Source organism: Ursus arctos, unplaced genomic scaffold, assembly GCF_023065955.2.
Source record: "Ursus arctos isolate Adak ecotype North America unplaced genomic scaffold, UrsArc2.0 scaffold_9, whole genome shotgun sequence".
Taxonomy (NCBI): domain Eukaryota; kingdom Metazoa; phylum Chordata; class Mammalia; order Carnivora; family Ursidae; genus Ursus; species Ursus arctos.
Genome location: NW_026623111.1, coordinates 11,856,079 through 11,876,188, shown reverse-complemented (window position 1 = coordinate 11,876,188; position 20,110 = coordinate 11,856,079). Strand labels below are relative to the sequence as shown.

The 20,110-nt window shown below is 41.4% G+C and overlaps 1 long non-coding RNA gene across 1 annotated transcript in view; it reads left to right on the top strand.

Moving 5' to 3' along the window:
• Positions 1-2,228: 2,228 nt before the first annotated feature.
• The window catches only part of LOC123001907 (uncharacterized), a 36,621-nt gene continuing 18,739 nt past the window's right edge, over positions 2,229-20,110 (top strand). The window contains exons 1-3 of the long non-coding RNA XR_007187899.2: positions 2,229-2,303; positions 11,969-12,192; positions 12,509-12,585. This is a non-coding gene — a long non-coding RNA (uncharacterized LOC123001907). The remainder of the gene's footprint in view (positions 2,304-11,968; positions 12,193-12,508; positions 12,586-20,110) is intronic.

The following is a 20,110-nucleotide window of genomic DNA, read 5'->3' as shown; positions in this document are numbered from 1 at the left end:
AATTATTTATTTATAGTCTTTAGTGCTCACATTTTGCCTGAAGGTGTAGCCATTTTTTATTTAAGGAAGAAAGGCAGTTGTCATCATTACCTCTCAGTAATAATTCAAGATGCTTGTTATTAATGGATATAAAATTAAATTCAACCTAGAACTCACTGCTTATGCCAAGAACTTTTCAATAGTCAAGATCGTTATAATCATAACTCATATTTGTATAATTTTGGGAGGGTTTACCAAAACATTTTCACATTCATTATCAAATTTACTCAGTAATACAACTCTTTGAGGTGGGAATGGTTTCACCAATTTGAAGATAAGGAAGCTGAGGCTCAGAGTAGTTATCCAAGATTCAAGTAGAAAAGGTCCAATCTGACAGCAATACTGGGACTCACTCCATTATTACTCAATAGCTGTCTCAAGAAAACCAAAAATGAAGGGAATTTAGAGACAAGTGATGGAGGAAAACATGGCACCTGAAGGAGATAGACCCACAGTTGAAGTGTATTTGTGCATCCCACAAGAATCAGTTGGGGACCTACTATGTTCCCCTGTTCCTCAGTTGTTGGGATAAAATGGTGAACAACACAGATGTGGTCTCTGCCCTCCATGAACTTACTCTCTAGGAAAGAAAAGAAGTAAATAAACAGGTATTGGGAATTGCAAAGGACATCTGAGGTCTCCTCTTACAACTCATTCAGTTTGCAGGTAAAGAAACTGAGGTCATAAATGGTGACAGGATTTGTCCAAGATCTCAGAGGCAAATTGTCAGAAATCCAGGACAGGAAGCTAAGATTCTAAACTTCTGGTGAAACGGTTTCCTAATATATAAATGTCATCTTCAACATTATTATTGGATAATATGCCAAAGAAAACAGGGAGATTTAGAATCAGAATTCTTCTCTCATCTCTAACATAGGTAGGGATTGCAGCACACTCATTTCCATATTATTGTGGCTGTTGTCACTACAACAGCAGACTTGAGCATATGTGACAGAAAATATTAAGACCTGCAAAACCTGGATATCACCCTCTTTAACTTCAAATAACCCTTTGCCCACTCCCGTGGTGGTAGAAAGAACTCCAACTGGAGTCAGAACATATTGATCTTAGTGCCATTTTTACTCTTTACGAACTGTGTCCTGGAGATAGTCTAACTCTTTACCTGCCCAACACCCTTCCCCTGCTTCTTCTAGCAAATCACCAAGGTGAAGATTTCCTTGGTAATGTCCTGTGGCATGATAGCTGCATCACTTAGAAGGGGTTTAAGCTCCAAGTAGCTGAGGATTTCTTTAAATAACTAGGAAATATAGAACTAATGTAGAACTGCTCTATTTTTTTAAAGATTTTATTTATTTATTTCGGAGAGAGAGAGAGCATGGGGAGAGGCAGAGGGAGAGAGAGAAAGAGAATCTCAAGCAGACACCCCACTGAGCACAGAGCACAGGACTTGATCCTATGCGGCTTGTGTCGCCTGTACCTGGGACTGTTCCCAGCAAATTGTGGAAAATTAGTATTTGTTGGATGAATTTTTGAGCAGTGGTTCTTGCCTTGGTGTGGATGGGGCATGAGTTCCCCAGTTCCCAAATACTGTCATCTCTGCCTTTTGCTTTACATTTCGCTTGCTTCGCTCATTTATGTTCTTTGCCTGCCTGTGAAGGGACATCGCAGGCACTGGCGTGGACTCAGAGGTGCAGGAAAAGTCACTTTATTATGTCTAATGCCTGGATTCTGCATCCAGATGGATACAAAACTGCACCCAATGAATAGTAGGATGAAGTTAAGTTCTCCAAATTTCTTCCAGTTTAAAGCAATGCCATGTCAGGTAGACGGTTAACCTAAATTTCATAAGCCTGAACCCTTGTGACTCACTCTGCTCATCACGAAATTTAAAAGAGATTGAGATGCAGGAAATTTAAAAGAGCAATACCTGCCACCTCTGGACTGGACATAACGAAGGGTGTCCCAAGAGACAAGAAGGGGGAAGAATAAAACATCCACCACCCCCCATTCTGGTCCCAGCCAGGAAAGAGCTGCCAAAGAGACAGATGTGTCCTCATTTCCCCTCCCTGGGCTCTGGCTGAGAGAACAGAGGGTGCATCCAAGACATGAGGGGATTACAAAAGAGCAGGGTGCATGCCACACTTACATGTGGGGCTCTGCGAAGCAATCACCTCCCATGATGCCCCAGCGACACCACTGAAAAAAATAATCCCTGAGTGCCTTTGACACATCAGACAGACACTGATGCAATTCATCAGGAACAAAGCCACATTCCCTCCTGTTCCAGTGGCGAGAGACAGATGGTAAGTGTGATACGTAAGTAAATTATATAGAATGGTCTTCAGTTGGGTTTTTAAAATAAGACGCTGGCCGCTATGCGAAGAATAGACTCTAAAGGGGCCTAAGTGTCGGCAACCATTTTGGTAATCCAGGCAAAAGGTGCCAGTCGCTCCAACAGAATGTTGCAGTAAATTGGGGAGCGGTCACTGAATTTGGGAAACATTTGAAGATAGAGCCAGCGCAAGTTTCTGTCCCACTGGATGGGGAAGTGGGAGAAACACAGAAGAGTCATAGATGACACCCGTGTTCTTGGCTGTAGGCAACTGGAAAGTGAGGCTGAGGTCGAAAGATGTGAGTAGAGCAGCTCTGGGGGAAAGATCAGGTGTCCACGTAAGGTCTGAAATGCTTAGTCGTCATCAAAGTCGAGCTATCGAGGAGGAGAAGGGGGATAGATTTGATACTGCATGGAAAAGCAGAGATGGAGATGCCCTCAGTTTCCACGTAGTAAGAATGGGACACAGGAGTCCCTGCCTGTCCTCAAAGAGGGTTGCAGCAGGGAGCTGGGTTGACAGCGAATTGCCCTGTGGCAAAGGGCTAGATATGGAAGTGACAGGGGCCCAAGAGTTCTACGGTGCAAATAAAAGCTGAGATGAGGCCCAGTGGAACAAGAAAGAGTGTGAAAGAGCGTTGGTCAGACCAGGGGCCATGCCAACTGCAGACCTCACAGGGCCTGCATGCACAGCTACACCCACCAGCACAACACCCAGGGCCGAATCACCTGCCCAGGGAGCAGCCCCAACAACTTATTCCTCAGCAGAGCCCCTTGAGTACCCAGGTGTGTTTGAGAACCATGCTTCTTCCCAATTGCTCCCAGGTTCTGGTCAACTTCCTCCTTAAGGTTAGAACTCTGGAGGACAGAAGAGGTCTCACCTCGAACTCAGAGCCAAAGGTCTCCAGGTGTCTGGGCAATAGCTCTTTCCTATGGGACCCTGTGTTGGAGGAAGTATTTTATTCACATTTGGGGGCAGAAAACTGAGGTTCAGAGAAACCAAGTGATATGTTTAAGGACCACTAGGAAGTGCTATATATATGTAGCAACTAAAATATCATGGAGACAGATAATTAGGTATTAGAGCTGATGGGAAGATATCTGGGAGCTGGGCTTTCAGCCATCATCTAAGCTCTGCTCCAAGCCTGTTCAAGTCCCAGCCACTCTGGGCTTTGCATAGGCTGCCTCCAGGAGCCCCAGGGCAAGGCTCAGAAAAGAGCCCTAGACATAGACTTTGGGAATAAAATACTCTGAAACCAGGAAAGGGGCTCACAGATGCAGTAAGAGGGACCCGAGGGAATCTGTGCAGAACACGGTGTCCAGCGGGATTTACCTTCTATTTTATTTATTTATTTTTAATTGTGGTCAAAACCACATAAAATTTAGCATCATAGCCATTTTGAAATGGACGACTCTACATTTTTGTTTTAAGTGAAGGTTTTAAGTACCTTCACACTGTCTTGCAAGCATCACCACCATCCACCTGCAGGACTCTTCATCTTGCAAAACGACAATTCTGTCCCCATGAAGCAGCAACCCCCTATCCCCCTACCCCCAGCTCTCAGCTACCACCATCCTTCTTTCTGTCTCTATGATTTTGATGTCTCCACATACCTTGTATAAGCAGAATCATATACTATTTGTCTTTTTATGACAGCTTACTTCACTTAGCATAATGTCTGCAACATTCTCACATTGTAACATGTGTCAGGATGTCCTTCCTTTTCAGGGCTGAATAAGTCCCTTGTATGTATGTACCACATTCTGTTTGCACATTCACATGGACATTTGCGTGGCTTCCACCCCTTGGCTGTCATGAACAGTGCTGTGATGCATACAGGTGGCAAAGGGATTTATTTTGAACATAGACTGCACCAGGCATCATTATCTCATTGAATTCTCCAAACCACCACGTGGCATGGATTAGAAGACGGCTGGGCATCTCCCAATGTCCATTCCCCCTTCTTCCTTAGTAATAGAGCCCTCCCTAGTTTTAAATGAGCACAAAATAAATGAGCACAAAGTAGACCAAAAACAAAAAAGGAAAGATGCTGATGCTCAGCTTCCCTTGCAGCTAGATGTAACTACATCACCAAGTTCTCTCCAATGGGTGTGAAGAGAAGTGGTCTGTGCAACTTCCAGGCAGGCTGTTCAAAGCTAGGGGTGCCTTTACCTTCCCTCCCTCCCTCCTTTCCTTCCTTCTCTTTCTTTCTCCCTTTCTTTCTTTCTTTCTTTCTTTCTTTCTTTCTTTCTTTCTTTTTTCTTTCTTTCTTTCTTTCTCTTTCTTTCTAACACCTTCTCTTTCCTACAGGCTGGAATATAGTTGTGATGGTGACCTATTTTGGATCTTGTGAATCAGAGTACCTCCCCCCACCCAGAGATGGGGAACAACAAGATAGAGGGAGCACGAGTTTCTGACTTAAGCTGTTTGTGAGGGCATGACATCCTTCTGTCTTGCTTTCTGTTCTGACGGCTCTGCTACAAGTGTCAAGCCATATCCCAACTAATACTGATAGATTATTATTAATGCCGTTGCACAGATGAGGAAACTAATGCTTAGATAGATAGAATGACTTACATGCAATTGTAGCCACAGATGGACCAGCTCTGCCTGGTTCCACACCTGCATTCTTTCTGCATTCTCCGATGTTTAGGTGATGTATACGCATATGGGAGCAGGTGTGTCTGTGTGCACACACGTGTATATGGGTGTACATGAATATAGATTGTTTCATTGATTTAATCTTTCTAAAAAAATTAAAAATTTACAGATTAAATAATATTTTAATTGCACCAAGTGTACCTAGGGTTTGAAAATATATTTTGAAGATATTTTTTGAAAGAATTCTTTTCTAAAGTGAAGTTTACATCTCCAGTTTTGTTTTGTTATGCAAGTCCAGGTTTTCCTATACTACATTTAGTTACTTAACACAGATTATACACACACACACACGCACACACACAGATAAATATGTCTCAATTGTCTTAATAGCCTATGATATTTGCTTTCAGGCTTCATTTATCATATTGGAGGAGGGAGAAATCTAGAAGAGGGGAGGAACAAGATGGGTAATTCACACGTGAATTTTTAAATAAAATTTCGGTAGACCTATCACATTTGCAATTTAAATTGTTTTTCTGTTGCATGAGTGGTTTAAAAACTAAAACACAGAGGGAAGACAATGGAGCGAACTGACTCACTGGTTTATAACCTACAATGACCATGAGTTTAGTGGGAGTGTATGACTGTACTTCCTTGATTCTGCCATGTGGCAGGGTTTTCCATGTGATTAATGAGAGACCATTGCACAACATTACCAGGAGGGAAACAATTCCAATTACGCATAAAGCTAAACCATAATTACTATGCAAATGATTTCAGTAATGTAATAGAATGGGATATCTGGTCATTACAGGGCAGACAATTCACAATGCTAATTGGGGTTAGTCTGTTTTTAGAAGGTAAATAATATTAACAGTAAAATAAATCCAAACTAATATTAGGTTTGATTTTGCCTATAATCAAGGGGCATAGTCTGCTTCTGAAATTACATTTACATTAAAAAGATAAACCATACTTACTGTGGTCTCTATCGGATGTAAAATGACTTTGGATTGAAAATCCTAGGAACAACATGATACTGAGATGAGATTTACGATTTGAGAGGAGAGTCAGCAGTTGAATGTCTTCAGGCCAGAAGATCCATGTGGAAATAGACAAGCTTGAACTCTCAGAGTTGCCCAAATAGACCTGGGGCAGGAGGTGATGCTCAGAACCTGAAGAACAGGGGAGAACAAAGAAAAACAAAATTCCTGTTCGGTCACCCTCTTAAAACCTTGCTTTTCTCCCCAGGCTCTCTTCCGTTACCCAAGTTTAAGCCCTATACTACCACCCACTTGTTTTATTACTATTATTTTCAAATCAGTTTCTTCTGACTCCCTGCTCCTCCCCATTCATGCTCACCTCTCCCCCATCCCACGCTATGGTAGTTCATGAGGTCCTTCCCTTCCCCTGTTAAGTCCCACAGGTTTTACCTCTGGTGGAAGTACCCAAAGCTCCTTCAGCACACCTTTCCCTCCCCTTTCTGCACAACCACTGGGAGGGCACAGGATCTGAGCTTGGACAGTCAGATTCATTCTCCCAAGACTCATACAGCATGGAGCCCGTTATCCCAGCACCAGTGCCTGAATTTTGAGCCATGCCAGCAGCCTCCACACCCCCCATCCCCAGCAGGCAGGATGTCTGTTGTGGCTCCTCCCATCCTATTTTTAGGCCAGTTTTTCCAGCTTCACTCCCATTCCCTGATCCACACAGAATCCCTCCAACAAATTCCCCTTCTGGATGATCTTAACCAGCATTTGTTTCTGTGGCTTTCCCAAAAAGAACCCTAAATGATATACTTCTGAGAAATGTAAGATCTACATGGCATTCAGTGGAGAGAGGTGAAAAGAAGCTCATGATCCCCTCCTAGATTGGAGCTGTTTCTAAAGATTGCTTGTATCAGTTTAAATTTGGAAATATCCTGTGAGTACATGAGGTCACCAGAAACAGTGCAAGTACTGGTTCAGAACCAAGCTCCCAACACAGACCATATGGGTTTGAACCTCACTTCCTCCACTCGATAGCTGTCTGGCCTTGGGCAAGTTGCTTACAAGGAAAATGGAGAGAGCAAGAATACATTCTTCCTAGGATTGCTAGGAGAAAGAATGAGTTATGTGTGTGGATTTCCTGGAGCAGAGCCTGATACCAGCAAGCATCGTAAGCATTTAAAATGTGATTATTAAGATTTCTGAAAAATAGCCTACGTGGGCAGGCAAACGAGATTTAAAACAGAATGACTTAATACACTTTCCTGGCATCTGTGTGCAAAGGTTTTATGTAGCATCCAAAGTAGTTCCCCATGTTATTGCCATCATTCAAATTTGGTGGGGTTATTTTTTGTTTGGTTTTGGTTTTGTTTTATTTATTTGTTCCAGAATTTTTCCTTTAGAACTTTATTTAGAGCCCACTGTACATAGGTTGTAGAGCCCTTGTTCCAGTCGGAAAGGGGTTCAGTACTAAATACCAAAGGAAAGTGACTATTAGAGTAGGTAGACAATGTGGGACCACTGTTCCCGAGGTCACCCAAACCCGGCCAAAAAATGAAATTACAGACGTGAGGGCATATGGATCTTTGTTCCCACAGGCCCTACTGGCTCAGGAAACCCAACTCTTGGGGAAAAACTGCAGGTTCTTGCTTGCCTGACAGCAAAGTCTCCAATCCAGGATCCTAAGTGTCCTCGGCCCCTGACAGGGTTTCAGATGGCCTCTAAGGAATACCAGTCCTGGGACGCATTCTTGCCTCCCCTACTCCTAGAAGATATAGATCAGGATTTGGTTCTGCTGCTGCTACCTCTTGGTCCTTCACTCCCAGCCCTGTCCAGAGTGCTTATTTGGCTCTCTAAAGGTGGCCAGAATTTGATACATGTTAACCTGAACCACTTCCCAGGAGCCAGATCCACGGGGTATTTGAGAACTCACTGGTGTCTTGGTAAATTTAATCCTCTTCCCAGTTCTGAATTTGAAGATAATGCCACTCTCAATACTCTGAGTGAGACACTTGAGCTCCCAGCTGCCCATAACAGCAGGAAATGAGCCCATGGGTCTCCCTCCCAAGCTCCAACAAACATAGTGCTTTGCATTCAAGGCTCCCCAGTGCCCTCAGATGTCGTGGGTCAGGTGTGGCAGTGGTGGATATAGTCAAGGTACTGGCATATTTCAATGCATGTCTGATTCAGAGAAACAATGGTGGTAGAAGAGAAGCTTGCCCAGTCATGTTCTAATCCCAAAAGATGGTCCCGTCACCAAATCCTGTTAAGGACACAATTGGTGGTATCATCTTCTAGAATAACTCACCTTAGGTGGTAGGTGGCTGGCTCACCAGTGATGCAGTCCCTGGGAAGGTTCTGAGTTCTACTGCCAAGGCTCTTAGAACAACACTTGCTTGGTTCCCTATAGCCTCAGACACAAGTTTCTCTTGACAATGGGTGCCATGGGAGTCAAGTATTGCTCACTGACTGAGAAGAGGCTTAGGAATATAGTTGTGGTTAAACCCCTCTGCAAAAGCCAGGGTCACTCAGAAGCAGGGGTATGGTTGGGGCTCTCCCCTGGGAAATCTCTGCTGGTACAGGGGGAGCAGTCCCTGAGGTTGAGGCAGGTCTGAATGGAGGAGGCCCATTCACAAGGGGCTTCTGGGATAGAGATCCCCTGCACTAGGTTCTGAGAATCTTCTACAGCACTGACTAGACTGAGCCCAGCAGTTTTCGATGTTAGCAGGTTGGTGTGGACCTCCACCCACAGTTTTGGCACTGAACACCCAACACCAGCTAACACCAGGCTAGCAAAGTGTGCTAAGGAGCTGACATTCTGAGGTCTGAGCACTGCCAGATGTTGGGATCAATGATCTTTATCTGCATAAAGTGCTTACTGGGCTGCGTCACTTCAGTAAAATGAGCACCAACACCACCTCCAGCCATACATCGAGGCAAAAATAAGGTAACGATGGGACAGAGATTAATTTAGGGCTGCAGTAGGAGGACATTTAGATGCTGTGGAGGGCCAACCTACTCTCCTTTCCTTTTAAGACAGGAGCAATGTCTCTAATTAACCATATTAGCGCCAACACCTAAGGCAATTAGCTCTAGCACCTATTATGCAATAGAAGTTGGATAAATACTTGTTCAGGAACAGTGCCTCCCCTCCAAAAGAATTTTAGGTCTTCAATGAGAGACTCTAGGAGATAGAAAGACATCTTCTTTCAGTTCTGCTAATCCCAATCTACTTCTGAATTGAAACAGCAAGTCATGATTCTTTTTCTCTTTAGTTTTTATTCCGTAATTTTGTTCTAACATTTTCGAGGAGATAAAATGTGGTTTAAAAATTAACAACACAAAATAGATCATGACTAAATGTCTAGTGAGCTCCGTGGAAAAGAAACGTTACTGTGTCCAGAAGTAAGCAAGAATATGTGGCCGTGGGTGGTGTCTTCCATCCATTTCCACTGCACCCAACCTAAAAAGGCCATATCAAATGAGATCAATGCCAAGTCTTTCCCTAGGCCTCCTTCCTCCCCACCCCAAGAGAAATCTACCTCTCACCTGAATCATCAAATCCCCATAGTAGAGTTTGGTTTGATTGCTTTGGTTTTTTTCCTTTCTGCTTTTAGTTTTGGGTTTGTAAAGTAATATAAAAAAAAAATAAAAGCAGTATAGAAATGTATAAAGTAAAAACTAAAAATTCTTTCAGCCCTCAAGAGCTGCTTGTGTTTCTCTTACAGGATTTCATTACTTTCCCTTTTTACTATAATGTTTTTAAAACTTGACTTGTGTCTCCCTGCCCTCTAACAATTTGAAAGTTCATGAGAGGAAAATAGTATGTCTTACTCACTTCTGATCTGATTCATTACTGGTAAAATTTGAGATTTGAGCAGAACCTTAAAGAATGGGTAGGTTTTTAATAGGTAGAGAGGATGCGGGAAGCTATTTGGAGTTAGATCAGTGTCTGGCACTTAGGAGAAAAGGTAGGTTTTTTAAGTGAATGAATGAATGAGAGATTTATCCTCTGTGATAATAAACTGATGGATTGAGATAAATTCAGGATCAATAAAGTTTATGAATAAAAAGTTTCCTTTAAAAAGTAAGAGAAGAGGGAAAAGAAAACAGACAAAAAAGTCTTAGCAATGATGCTTTTTACAATGTTGCTAAATTTAAGCCAGTACAAATTAACAGTTTTTATTTCCCAATTTTTGATACTTTCTCCTTCCTTAACTTCTAAATCTTGTTCACATATATACAATGCTGAATTACATGTATTAAAATTTTATTTCAAACTTTAAAAGCATATATTTAAAATTTTTTTAAGTATAGAAGATTGGTCTGTGTTTTTATTTCTCCTTTTGTCCTTGTTTTGTTTTCAAAGGGATACTACCTTCATAAAATGAACTTAAGAGCTTTCTGTCTTTCTCTATTAGTGGAACAATTTGCACAATCTAGTGTAAAACTTCTTTCATGATCTGACTAAGTCTTGAAAATTGTCTGATCCATGTGAGTAAGGGGGCATTTGTGTGTGTGTGTGTGTGTGTGTGTGTTTATTTTTGAACCCTGATTCAATTTCTTTAATATTAATAGGACTCTTCAGAATTTCTATGTCCTCTTGAGTCATTTTCGGTACTCTCCATTTTTCTGCACATGTGGGGGGAGGGGAGGGAGAGATTCTCAAACAGACTCTCCGTCCAGCGTGTAACCTGATACAGTGCTCCATCTATTGACCCATGAGATCATGACCTGAGCCAAAACCAATGGTTGGGTGCTCAACCGACTGAGCCACCCAGGCGCCCCAATTATTTTCTGTTCTTATCTTTGGTACTGCCCTCCTCTCTTGCTTTGGGTTTATTCTGCCACTCCTTTTCTAGCTTGTTAAATTAAATAGTTTTATTTATAATTTGTTTATCTTCCTCTAATAAATGTGTTAACTCCATAAATTTAAAGTATTGCAATCACTAAATCCCGTTGTCCTTTATTTGTAGTGTTTTTATTGGTATTCAATTCTAAATATTTCGTAATTTTTATTATAATCTGTTCTTGAGATACACATTTTTAATTAAATTGTTTCACTCTAAAACTATGGGCATTGTTTATAGTATTGATTGCTAACTTGATTGCCTTTAGTAGAACAACATGGTCTGTAGCGTATTTGTTTTCGGGTATTTCCTGAGACTTTTTGTGGCTTAGTATATGTTTATTCTTTAACTGATGGGATCAGGGTGGTTTTATTATGTCTACTTTGTTGCGTTGTCCAAATCTCTTTTTTTTTTTTTTTTTTTTTTTTTTTTTTTTTTTAGAGAAGGAACACAAGCAGGGGGAGTGGGAGAGGAAGAAGCAGGCTCATAGCAGAGGAGCCTGATGTGGGGCTCGATCCCAGAACGCCGGGATCACGCCCTGAGCCGAAGGCAGACGCTTAACCGCTGTGCCACCCAGGCGCCCCAAATCTCTTAAATCCTTAAAAAAGTTCATTCTGCCTGCCACATTTATCAGATTCTAAAAAGAAATATGTCAAACTCTCTCATGATTAGTAAGACTATTCCCATTTTTCCCTGAAATTCTTTCAATGTTGGATTAAATATTTTGAAAATGATGCTGGTAGAGGCACATGAGTTCAGAGCTGTTTTAGCATCCTAGAGAATTGCTTAATTTATTGGTTTGTGATGACCTTCTTTATTTCTTACGGTGATTTTACTGCTGTGAAAAAGCTAATATCAATTATTAATATATTTTAAGCATATATTAATAATCCATAATTACTAGTAATAATTAGGCTAATATTAAATTGCTTTTAACTTTTTTTAAAATTTTGGCTTGTTTGGAAAAGGGTGTTTCAGGAGACAAGGAGGGTGGTCTGGGCTCAACCCCATTCAAGCTCAGTGTGTGAGCTCAGCATCCCTCTGCTGAGGCCACCCCCACTTGTGAGGGATAACAGAGGCATGCCCTATAATTTCAGTCACTTCTCTCCTTGCCCTGCATGCCCTGGGTGGAGATGAGGAGGGGGCCCACAGGGCTAGGTGAATAAGATGTTGCTAATAGGCACTTCTTCATTGACGGCAGACCATTCCAGATGCTGCAGACCTGAGGTCCTCTCTTCTAACCAGAGATCTCGTCCACTACTGCACTGCGTTCTTTCTCATCCCAGCTCAGCCTGATTAAGCTCTCTTCTCCAGGACAAGGAACACGTCCTAGTGTCTAGGATGTTCAACGGCCATCAAGATTCTTCAGCTCAGCTCAGCTGTGAAGGAGCCTGGAGACCAAAGGAAACCACATGGTCCATTTGGGTATGTGTTTATTCTAAAACTGAGGGAGGTACATTTTTTAAAAGTCTGAAGTCATTTCTAATTGAGGGAAATGCTGTGAGTCTATGAAACTTACTGTAGTAGGTGACCTGCTCCTCATGTTGGGAGTTTCAACTCCTAAGTACTTTGCTGATAAATTAAGCAAACAAATCCCCAGAACTGAGCTCAAGACGGTGTGGTGAAGGGGAATGACGGCAAGGCTATGGATATTAGAAAATTCTAGGGCGGAGCCTAGTGGAGCAGGCAGGAACACTTTTCTCCAAACAAACACTCAAACTAATGATGACTTTTTTTCTAGAAAATTCCCCTTTTTTCTGAACTTCCACATTGCTAACAAATGAAACATACCAATTTTCAAGACAAAGCAAGCTATGAGTAAGTATGAAACATTTAAAAATGTATAACATGCTTTTGAATTTTATTTTAGTCCTCCAAAAATCTAACAGAGTAACTTTTTATCTGTTGGAAAAGACTTTAAAATGTCTATTATATAGACCCTCTATTTATAGGAAATCTTTCCTATACCAGTGTTTTTAATCTAAAGTTTTATATAATTTAGGAGAATTGTAAAAATTTAAAAATCATAAAATCATAAAAATTGTATAAAATTTAGGAGAATTGCAAAATTCAGATGCAAAAATCTGAAATCACCAACACAGCCCTTTTGCTATTTCACTAGAGGGCAGCATGTAATAACAAATAATGGTATTACAAGGTGATGAAGTAAAAAGCTATTTTAATAACAAATGTCAGCCTCACAAAGACTCTAAAACAACATCAAGAGCTTGAGTGATTTTGAGCTTAACTTTAAAGCGTCGTGGATCTATTAGAGGCATTATTTTACTCCACACATTCACACATTCTATTTTAAGCACAAATTCTTGAGACTAAAATATAAGATGGATAAAAGGGTTGGATTCTCTGCGACATCTTTTCTTCATTTACGTTTAAACTAAAGGAAATGAAAACTGACCTCCTAGCTGAGAAAGCTTCCAACAGATACCAAGAACCAGTTATAATGAAGCCTTTCTCAAAGTCAGGTCTTGAATTTTATTTGGCAATTAACAATCTAGAAAAGAAACTTGATACTTTAGGGAAACATACCCATACCACTGAGAAATTTACATAGCGAACGGTCATTCTGCAAATTCAGGGCAAGAACATGTTTTGCTTGGCCTGAAGTGTGTATGCGTAAGAGTGTGCGTGTGTGTGTGTGCGTGTGTGTGTGTGTGTGTTTTAAGAACTGCCTGTATTCACATTCGTGCTTTTCCCACAAAAATCCAGATTCCTGGGTTATCTGGAGCATACAGAAGATCTGCCAACCCTGAGTCCATATTTTCACATGCAACATGGGGCTGGAATCAAAAGGTGGCTATTCCTTTTGACCAAGCAAGAGCCCTTCAGTGTTTCTCATTTCCTCTGACTGTTACCTGTTTCCTAGCTATATTTGTTTTCTATTGCCATGTAACAAATCACCACAAACTTAGAAGCTTAAAACAACATCCACACGTTAGCTCACAGTTCTGTGGGTCAGGAGTGCAGTCCGGGCATGACTGCATTATCTGCCCAGGGTCTTACAAAGTCAACATCAATGCGTCAGCCGGGCTGCATTCCCATCTGGAACTTAGAATCCTCTTCTGAGCATATGGTTGTGGCAGAATTCAGTCCTTTGTGGTTGGGGCCTGAGCTCCCCATTTCCTTCCTGGTTCTGAGCAGGGATACTCTTAATTCCTATTGGCTTTTTGTGTCTCTCACCACGTGATCCCCTCCCTCTTCAAAGCCAGCAACGGAGAACTTACCGCACACTAAATCCCACTCATGCCTCTGATCTCTCGCCAGAGGTAGCCCAGTCCCCTTTAAGAACTCACCTAGTTAGTTCAGGCCCACCCAGGTCACTCTCCTTTTCTTAAAGTCAGGTGTGCTATATGATATAACCTATTCGTGAGAGTGGTGGGCCATCCCAATCACAGTCCCAGAGATTATCCAGACCATGTAACACGAGGCAGAAACCAGAATCCTGTCTACTACGTTTGGCTGAGAGTCAGTTTGTCCTTTATTATCAAGCGTAACACTCTTACTTTTTCAGAATAGAGTTTAGAGGAAATTGAACTATTTCTATGCAAATATTCTATTAAAAATTGAGAAAACGATCAGAAGAAAGGCCATATATTTGGAGAAAAACAAGAAAAATGTTCCATGTTTCAAATGAAAATAAAGAGGACTATTTTTAGACACAGTTATGCATTTAAGTTACCCATCTGGCTGCTTTGGGGGTTTCAGTCTGTGGCGTGGGATTTAAAGCATCTCCTGACATCTGTCTCCCCTGAAAACCTCTGAGTGCCTCTCAAAATGCATCCCATCAATGCTTGGAGGGAATTTTACAGTTTGTAAAATTGGCTCTTCCCTCCTACTTCTCCCTTTTCTCTTGACTTTGGTAGCTTAAATCTCGGGGGTCCCCTAAGATGAGAGAGTTTCCTTACACCAGTGCTTCCCAAACGATCTTGTGGTGAAGAAGCTTTCTTCCCCCACGAGACTTTTGCAGATCAAAATAATACAGTTGAAGTAAAATTCTGATTTCACTGATTATGTTGTTGGATATTGGAGCAATATTAAATTCATATAAAAGTTTCTAAATTTTATCTTGTTAAAGACTCATAACCAACGGTTCATGAACAGTCCACCATGTCACTGAACACACAATGCCAACAACGACCTTTCATCAAACAAATTTTCAGCGCAAATCATGTGTAGTATCAAACGACATATATGGCTATGGCTGTAATAGCTACCTTTTCTCGTGGAATTATTACGTGCTTGTGCTGCCGTTAAGTATTTCTAGTACTTTATACACATCGTCTCCTTTAGTCCTCAGACTCTATTGATGAAGTGGATTCTGTTATTTTATACGTATGCAAACCAGGCACAGATAATGTAAATAACTTGCCCACATTCACACAGATAGTCTGTGTTCTCAAATGCCACACTCTGTGGTCACTCATGTGGCCACCAGGGGTCTTAGAAATCATACCCACTTTGGTGTCAGGAAACAGGGCTCAAACTACAATTCCTCTACCTTCCAGATACGTGACATGGGTTGAACTATTTAACTTCTCTGAGGTTCATTGTCTTCAGTGAAATGCAGCACTGTAATGTCTAGCTCCCTGGGATAAATTAGGGAGAGATTGTTACATGATAAAATTTGTATTAGCACTTCACAAACTGTAAAATTCTCTTCAAGCATTAATCATATACACACATCAATTTTTTTCAAAGATTTTATGTATTTATTTATTTATTCGAAAGAGGGAGAGAGAGAGCAGGAGCGAAGAGGGAGGGGCAAAAGGAGAGGGAGAAGCAGACTCCCCGCTGAGCGGGGACCCTGTCGCGGGACTCGATCCCAGCACCCTGAGATATGACCAGAGTTGAAGGCAGACGCTTAACCAACTGAACCACCCAGGTGCCCCATCAATTTTTTAAGGTAATACTGGCATAGTCTCTAACCAATGTCCTGCAAAAAGCTTCTTTCAAACATGCTGTACCCGTGAGGGCTTGGCAGGGGAAGAAAACCCACTCTTCCATACGGAAGGAATTGAATATAGGGAACCGATTACAGAGTTGATGGAAAAGCTGAAAATCCAGAGGGTGGAGAAATAAGCCAGATATGATCTGTATTAGTGAGAACGCTGCCAGAGAAACAGAACCAGTATATATATATAGAGAGAGAGAGACAGAGAGAGAGATATGAGAGATTTTTATCCATAAATAAATACATAATAATTATAAATATATAGTTTGTATATAAATATATGTAATAAATATAAATGTATAATAAATACAAATATATAATAAATAAAATATATATGATCTATATGGATTCAATACAAATAGCAAAGAATTCTCAGTCTTTCCACCTACAAATGCTTCACATTTTAATCTTTTGTTCTCAGCTTTGTTCATCTGCCTTTCTTTCTGTCATCCTCATGGCTGCTCTAGTCCGAACGTACCAACGTAGCTTTCATAAATACAGAGCTACCAATCATCGGAGTTACATAAAAATCCTGCCAGCCATAAGCTTAGCAGAGCAGACCCTGGGACTAAAAAGCCTAGTTGCCATAAAATCGTAAATGCAGAGAACTTCACATATTTATTTTCACCTGGAGAAGGTGGCAAACATAGGATCAAGCACCTGAGCGGAAACCTGGCCTCGGGAGAAACCCAGGAAACCAAGTCACAGAAAAGAGGGAAGAAGAAGGGCTGAGTCTAGAGCTGTTTTGAGGGGGGGCTACAGAATGAGTGGTCTTCTGTCTCTGCCTAGCAGGAGGTCAAGCGGCAGGGCTGGGTTGTGGCTCCAGAGAAAAGAAAGAAGTTTACAAGGGGATCTATGAGGACCTAGAAGCAAGCTCACCAGAGAAAGGCAGTGGCAGGTCTGCTCAGGACCAGCTGTGGCCAGAAGTCATCAGTTCCTGATGCTTCCAGTCAGTCTCGAGGCAAAATTTGCCTCCTCTGAGAGTCCCGGTTCTGCTCTCCGCCTTTCACACGCAGGCACGTGAGCGTTTGGGAATGTGTATCTTACACACGCATTATATATCCGCGGGTGGTGAGAACACGGAGCTGTTACTATCTTTGTGTTACTATTTGTCCCTAACTCTTCTTGCTAGTTTAGCATCTCAACCTGCAGGGACTCCTCAGGTAGCAGTCATTTGGCCACCTTGGCAGCTTTTCCTTGGAAATAGATAACTAACAAAAAAAAAAACGGTACTTCTTCACATTACCTTACGTGATGGTTTTTAGGTGTCAATCTGGCTGGGTCACAGTGCCCAGATATTTGGTTGAACATTATTCTCAATGTGTCTAGGAGGTATTTTTTGGAAAAGATTAACATTAAATCAGTGGACTCTGGGTAAAGCAGACTGCTCCCCTTAATGTGGGTGGGCCACATCCAATCAGTCGAAGGCCTAATAGAAAAAGACTGACCTCACCCATGCAAGAAGGAATTCTGCCAACAGATTGTCTTTGGATTTGAGTTGCAACTCTTCCCTGGGTCTCCAGACTGCTGGCCGACCCCAGCAGATTTGGGGCTCACCAAGCCTCCACAATTACGTGAGTCAATTCCTTAAAATGCATCAATAGATGGATGATTAGATCAATAGATTTAAAGATAGATATAACGATTAGAGAGATACAGATGATAGAGATCCAGACAGAGAGAGATAGAGACAGAGACAGAGACATCACGCTGGTTCTATTTCTCCAGAAAGCCTTGGCTAGCACGTTTTGTGAAAAGTGCTTTCTTATAAGCTAGGCAGTAGGTGGGTTATGAAAGTCTTTTGTGCCAAATCAACTTATACACCTTTTTCAAACTTCTTTCACCTGAAAAGGGGCATAAACATTTGTAATCCCTCCTCCATTTCTCTTCATTAATTTCCAAACTCCAAACCCCACAGTGGCCACTGAATTCTCTTGATATCTGGTATGTCAATATAGACCTTAAAAGAGTTACACAGAGGTACGCTAAGCCTCAGTTCATTAATAGCACTTGTAAAAAAATAATTAGCTACCGGGAACTTGTTTATTCCCCAACTTTCCCTCGGATCTTCAAATAAGTCATTTTTATTCAAATAATGCAAGCTTTCTAACCTACCAGTTATAAATGTTATTACTAAAGTGGATTTGAAATTCAGCATCAAATCTGGAGAGAATGGCGAGGCTTCTGTTGGAATAAAGATGACTAATAATGTATTATCAAGAGCAGCAAGAGCTAAGGCTGATGCAATTGGCAAGTCACCCACGTACTTCCAAAAACAGACCGCCTTGTTTAGATCCGTGATGTAATACTATCACCCTTCTGATGTGCAACTCTCTGGGTCTTTCTTTGACCCAGTTCACTGACAGCATTACTTTCAGGCAAACAAGCCTTGGTTAGGAGAAGTGAACGGGAGAACAGTACATATAGGCTGTATGTTCTCTGTCTCCTTTCACATTTAGTTTATGTAGGGTTTAGTTTGGGGACAGAACTGCTTCAGATCATAGGCACCAGTCAACCCAGATTTTAAAATAGCAAAATTGCTTTCTACTTGCTGGAAAACACCTGCTACCCTATGCAAATCCCTCCACCTCCTACCCCCTCTTCCTCTTCTCTGGTCCCTGCCTGGAACTGCTCCGAGGCCTTCCCACAATAATGCTTCAGTAGAGTGGAGGTCCTCAGAGCCCTGCTTTGGGGCTAGTGCTGGCCTCTCTTCTGATTGGTCAGCGTCCATGCCCTCCTGATTGGTAAACATGCTAAATATCATATCTGGTTGGTAGGGAAATTTGAGCATTCTTCTTATTTTTTTCATAAAAGATTTTTAATAAACCTACTTTTGTTGGAAAAATAAATAAGAAAATAAGAAGCAAAAGCATTTTTACAGCAATCTACACTTTGTAGCTTTCCCAGTACATTGGCTTAGTCAACAACTCTTGATTGACTCCTACTGTTTCAAGCATCACGATAGATATTCACACATACACACACACACACACATCATTTACTCCTCGTGACAACCTTGTGATGTCGGTGGCACTATAATCCCCCCCCATCATATTAATATTAGCTAACATTATTCTGTGTGCTAAATGGCAGGCACTATACTAAACATATTACATGGATTAGCTAATTTAATCTACAGCAATGTCATGAGATACATGCTTTTTTTTTTTTATCCCTATTATCTAGATAAGTCAACTGGCACTGAAAAGTTACGTAACATCTTCAAGGCTAATGAGCTGGTAGGAACAGAGCAAGGACACTCATCAAGGCTTTCCAACCACACTGTATTCTCCATTCTTGAATGTTCCCTTTCATTACAAATTGATATTGGCAGAAGTATTGCGTAATGGGGCTATTGTAATTTCTAACTGGCTAAGAGTGTATGAAGCTCTAATGTGCAGCCTTAGTGTTGGCAATTTATGCATTTCACATCAGAAAAGTTAGCATCCCAACAGCTAACTGATCTCTAGCTGAAACTGTGCTCCAATTACTCATTGATAATTCTTATCTTTAAAGGATGGGCATTTTGCTATCCCTCAGAGATTCTTTCTGTGCTTTTATTATGCATTATATTTAAGATGAAAAAACTGAGACTTCAACTTCCTGGGGATATTGTAGAGCAGAGGGGTTACTGGAGATTTGCTCCAATTCCTGCCCCCACCTCACTTTTCTTTACTCCTTTCCAGAGGGGAATGCTTCACTAAAGCTTTGGGACAGGAAATGTACCTATTTCTTTTTATCCCCAGCCACTAACCTAGTGCCTAGAACATGAGAAAATAGAAAACATCACTTGAGTACAGGAATAAGTAGGGGTGATAGGTGGTACCTTTTAAACGACTCCAAAAGAGGCAGTCCCCTTAATTACGATAAATATCATACTTCCCACAATGTACTTCCCAACCTCTCAGGTTAAAAAGTCACCATATCCAGGATATGACTCCTGGTTCTCTCTTCATTCTTTCGTACAACAAGCATTTACTGAAATATTCATTCATTCATTTAACAAGTATTTGCTGAGCACCTATTATGTACCAGGCAATGTGCTTGATTCTGGGAATACAGTGGTGCACAAGACAGTAAGTGTGGTCCGTTTCTCAGGCAGTTTGTGTTCTGGTTGGGGGAAGGAGGTAGAAATGAATGCACCCAAAAAACAACTCAAAAAATAGTACACGAAATACTTACCAATTGTATGAGGACTATGAAAAAAAGACAGCAAGGGAAGAGATGGAGAAACTAAGAAAGGAAAGAGAAGGTGACCTTGAGCAGAGATCTAACGGATGAGGATGACGTCACCGTGCAGAATGGTGGGAAGGGGCATTCTAAGCAGAGAGAAGAGTAAGTGCTAGGGCTCGCCAGGAACACTGCTCCAGGCCA